The 5616-nt window shown below is 47.8% G+C and overlaps 1 long non-coding RNA gene across 1 annotated transcript; it reads right to left on the bottom strand.

The window, feature by feature from the left end:
* Positions 1-3016: 3016 nt before the first annotated feature.
* On the bottom strand, positions 3017-5426 carry LOC146042290 (uncharacterized). Its single transcript, XR_014463826.1, has 2 exons — positions 4409-5426; positions 3017-4335 (listed from the first exon to the last, which is right to left on the bottom strand). It is a non-coding gene; the product is annotated as an uncharacterized LOC146042290 (long non-coding RNA).
* Positions 5427-5616: the final 190 nt, after the last annotated feature.

Raw genomic sequence — 5616 nt, forward strand, 5'->3', positions numbered from 1 at the left:
GGACATCGGCATCCTGCGGGTGCACCTTTGGATATCTCCCTGCATTTTTCCTATGTCAGACCCCTGCTTTTTCCAGGCATATATAATTAGTTTAAAGTATTTACAAAAATAGAGACACACCCATGAGCAGACCACCCAACCAGAACACTGGTCACGCCCCCCACATTATTATTTGCTGGCCACAACCCCTATTATTGCGCATAATAGGCCCTTGATCATTTTCAGCTCCAGGCCCATTTAGACATTAATCTGGCTCTGAGGGGCAGGGGTGGCCAGAATTTTGTGTCCCGGGATCTACTTTTAGTTCACATATTTAGCGGAGATCTACCAATGGGCCTGATTCGGAGGTGACCATATACTGATATTTAGTTTTGCTATTCCGCATGCATGAAAGTACCGAAAACCCCTTACTGCAGACCCGTACATCTAACTGTATGATGGCGGGCACAGTTGCACATGGCATTGCTGCCAGTAGAGATGGTAACTGTATATTTCTGCAGATATGAATATATAAGAATCAGCAACTGCACACAGTGGCGTAGCTACGTTTTGGGCGCCCCCCCGCTGTTAGGGGGGGCGCCCATACCCACCCCCGCCGCCGCCCCGTCGAGCAACCCCCCCACCACCCCGGCCGCCCTATCGCCTATGCTAACCCCCTGCCCCGCAGTCTTACCTATCGCGCTGGTCCCGGCGGCTCCGTCCGTTCATCTGCTGAGGACCACCACAAAATCGCCGCCCCCGTACAGCAGACAGTTTCAGAGAACTGTTTGCTATATGGGGGCGGCCATTTTGTTGTGGTCCTCATCAGAAGAACGGAGCCGCCGGGACCAGCAAGATACGTAAGTCTGCGGGGGATTGGGGGGGGGGGGTAACTATAGCACCGCAGCCCCCGGCGCCCCCACATGCACAGCGCCCCCCCGCGGTGGTGGAGGCTGCTGTGCTATAGTTACGCCCCTGACTGCACATACATACACAAACATACATACATACATACATATGTTCGCTAGGCTGCTAACATACACAACCTACTGAACAGTCTGTATCACTGGAACCATTACCACAGCCCACAGTTATCACTCCTGAGCTGTCAGCAATCCACGTGGGATCATGCCTATATTATATGCAATTCAGAGTTTAACATCTTCCAAATGTAACACGGAATTAATATCGTTTTTCTTATTTATTTATTTTACTTTCGGTCAGTTATGTAATTATTGTCTGTAATTGGAACCTCTGCAGTGTGAATCCTGGCCTACCCCTTTCACATCACAAAATGCAGGGTCGCACTGGGACTTTGAAATGGTTCAGTCCCTAGACAACCCTGCATTTGGGATGCAGTTAAGATCCCGGCAGTCAGGATCCCGGCGTTCAGAATCCCGACGCCGGAATCCCGACCGCCGAAATCCCGACACATTCTCCCTCCGTGGGTGTCCACGACACCCCTGGAGGGAGAATAAATTAGTGTGCCGAGCGTAGCGAGCCTGTAAAGGGGGGTGATCCCCGTCCCCCCCTTGTCAGGATTTCGGCGGTCTGAACGCCGGGATCCCGACCGGCGGGATTCAATACTGAATCCCTGCATTTTACTCTGTTCACATACCCTCAGCGAACTGCCAATATTGCCGGTTCGCTGACCTCACCCAGGGGCGTGGCAGAGCATCATCGGGGGAGGTGGAGGAGGCAACGCTTAGTGCTGGCGCTGCTCCAAGCACTGCCTCCTCCATTGGTGTGAACGGGAAACAAGTCACTCGACCTTATTAACCTGTTCACACCGCAAAGCAACACGGCAATGAACCAGTAAGAACCCTTCTTTTTTACTGGTTCATATTGCAGTGTTGCTTTGCAGGACCCAGTAACCCCTTTCACATCGCACCAATTACCGGGTCGAACCGGCATGAACCTGGTAATCACAGTAGGTGCGATGGGAAAGGGGTATAGGTTGCTTTTTATTTTACCCTTGTATGTTCTATTGTCATGTATTGCTAATTGCACATTTTAACCTACGTAGTGCGTCCAAGATGGCCGCCTCGCCTGGGACTCTCCTGTGTAGAAAGAGCCGTGACTGGTTCTGTTAATTATGCAATGATCTCTCCTAATCCCAATGTGCGTAAGAGGAATAATCCTTGGCATCGGTAACACAAAATGTCTGTCACACCTTTGTATTTTATTCATTGTTTCTGAATTCTCTGAAAACCTAAACTTCTGTAATATGTTCATGTTATCTGTAACGTGTCCTGTGCCGAACTGGAGAAAAATACTGTAGAAATATAATTCTTCTTCTTCTTCTTCTTCTTCCTTTGTTAAATCTTGTTTTTATTTGTATATATTATTATTATTATTATTTATCAGGAGTTAATAACCCATATATCATATAACCGACTTGCATTATTCACATACAACACATACAAATATAATGTTTCCCTACCAAACCTTGAGCACATATTAGTCGGAGGCATTGATTCATTACTCCATAAGCCCCGCCCATTTGTATGGTCAGCTCAGTGATCGGGGTGTAAACTTACTCCATAAGCCCCGCCCATTTGTATGGTTACCTCAGTGTTCGGGGTATAAACCTACTCCATAAGCCCCGCACATTTGTATGGTCACCTCAGTGATCAGGGTGTATGCCTACTCCATAAGCCCCTCCCATTTGTATGGTCACATCAGTGATCATGGTGTAAGCCTACTCCATACGCCCCTCCCATTTGTATGGTCACCTCAGTGATCAGGGTGTAAGCCTACTCCATACGCCCCTCCCATTTGTATGGTCACCTCAGTGATCAGGGTGTAAGCCTACTCCATACGCCCCTCCCATTTGTATGGTCACCTCAGTGATTAGGGTGTAAGCCTACTCCATACGCCCCTCCCATTTGTATGGTCACCTCAGTGATTAGGGTGTAAGCCTACTCCATTTACTTTCCATTACCACCTCTAATCTCATTTACCCACCAGCCCTCACTGCGACCTCCTGACCTTTTGGAGCATTTATTAATATAAATAAAGACAAATTCACACAAAATATATTTAATAAATAAATTCAAACTTTTATTTTAAGTAAAATGTATATATTATTTTTGCTCTGCATTATAAAATAGGGAATACTGGAACAGGATTGTTCCAGAACTCTTACACACTTGTCCTATAAGAGGAACAAGATGGTGGAAGCCACATGACTCATAGAGAGTCATCCATCAGCACTCAGGAGAGCAAAAACCCCCTGTGGGGGAAACCTCTGGGGACCCATGGCTGACGGACTGCCCGTCCCTCTAGGCATTAAGAGACTTTGCAGAGTTTGCCCAAACCACCCACCCACTAACCTTATATAACCCGTCATCCCTTCTGTCACCCCAAATCTGTATTTTAACTTTTTTCCCAGATGATGAAGAACGCACCCGATGGCACCGGGGGGGCACGCGCATGTCCAAAGTAATGGGGGGAGAGACAAGGTAGGGGGGAGAGACAGACAAGGTAAAAGGGGCGAGACAGACAAGGTAGGGGGCGAGAGAGACAAGGTAGGGGGAAAGAGACAAGGTAGCTAGCTACCCATTAGTATTAGGACTCCATGTAAGAATCAGCCAGAACCCCTTTAGGACTCGTCTACTGGTGCTATAAGGGGTTAGGGCTGCAATGATATATATAGGACAGCTCTAACTCTGTTTCCTATGTCCCCACCGGGTCTGATCTCTATACACATACACAGACGGCCGTCATGTATGTGCATTAGTCAGTAACCCATTGCCAACAGGCTGCTGGCAACACAGCAGAGGATACAGCGGAGGAGGGGACACCGCTGGTCCTCGCTGGAAAGATACTGTGTGTGATGGTAAATACCAGCGGCATATCCTGTGTATCACCCTGACACTAACACAATATGCTGCCAGTATTTAGTATCACTCTTACATGGAGCCCAAACTATGATATAACTATAACAACAGTATCAGATAATAACAAAGTAATGGGTACAGCACCGTATACATCTCTCCCACCTCTGCACATTAATAAGTAGGGATCCGTACGGGGACTTGATGCAGCATAGTAGGACACATTTGTGCCTTGCGACACGTCCTAACCGCTCCATACAGGGTTTATCCAGCGCCATCCAGACCCCGCCCTTAGGTGTCCCAGGCACAGCCCTAGTGGCTGCTTAGTACTGCCCCCCTAGGTGGGAGATTTGTTATTATCCAATACTGTCCTGTCGGTCAGGTGATCAGTCATATATTACAGTAGTCACGCTCCGAGTCTACCGCCGCATCGTGCTAAACTGCCCTTATCTCTGTCCAGTCACTAACCTTATGTGAGTATGTCCTCCTGCTGGTGAGATGCGCACTGCCCGGAGTTCTGTGAGGTGAATGAGTGAGACAGCCTCAGTATAGCCCTGATTATGACATCACTATGACCTCACAGACCCCACCTGATTGGCCAGTTTGTGGTTTGAGGCCCATTATGACATCACAGCTCCTTTATCTTTTGCATGGCTGACCTGAGGGAAATGTGATTTAACTTCTCACTTTAAATATTACATTCACATCAGAATCTAATGTATTATTTGATGGCAGGATTTCCCTATAAATCTTTGGTAATGTGAGGTTTTATATGAACACAATTTTCACTGTAATTACATTGTATTCTAGCAGGGGTGACCTCCCATCATAACCCATTCCAGGAGAGACAAGATGCTCTCTTTCTGGACATTCATATCAGTGGCAGTTGCAGGGCTGCAGCACAGTCCACAATTCAGATAGGGGAGCCCCACCAACTGCCACCTTAAACACCACAGTCTGGACTCACTGGCAGGTGTGGCTCCCCTTATTGAATTTGTGACATTGGTGCAGTCCCACATCTACAACTACCACTGGCAGCAAGTCCAGGAGCAGAGCATTTTGTCCCTCCTGGAATGGGTCATGTTGGGAGGTATGCGGGATCTACTTTTAGTTCACATATTTAGCAGAGATCTACCATTGTCAATGTGCCTGATTCGGAGGTGGCCCATATACTGATATTTAGTTTTGCTATTCCGCATGCATGAAAGTACCGGAAACCCTTACTGCAGACCCGTAAATCTAACTGTACGATGGCGGGCACAGTTGCACACGGCATTGCTGCCAGTAGAGATGGTAACTGTATATTTCTGTAGATATAAATACATAAGAATCAAGAACTGCACAATCAGCGTGAATCTCAGCCAATCAGCGTGCGCCGTGCGGCCAGTGTTTTCAAAACAGAAGCGCTTCCCGCGCCGCCGCATATCGCTAGTTATTTCTTATTCACTGAAGGGACCCCCACCGCCGCCAGCTTTATACTCAGCGCCGCAGGTACCCGCGCAGCAAGGACACCACTGCAGGCTCCTGTCAGAAGCCGGCATGGACCCCCTTTGCACGGGGGGCGAGGGGCGAACTGCCGCCCTCCAGTGGCCGGCCCTGCATACATACATATACACACACACATACATATACATACATACATACATACATACACACACACATACATACATATACACACACATACATATACATACACACATGCATACATACATACATATATGTATATATATACATACATACATAGCATCCACCTCTTAACCAGGCTCACAGGCCCTATGCTTCCCACAATAGATTTTGT

Source organism: Crinia signifera, chromosome 19, assembly GCF_055691185.1.
Source record: "Crinia signifera chromosome 19, ASM5569118v1, whole genome shotgun sequence".
Lineage (NCBI taxonomy): Eukaryota > Metazoa > Chordata > Amphibia > Anura > Myobatrachidae > Crinia > Crinia signifera.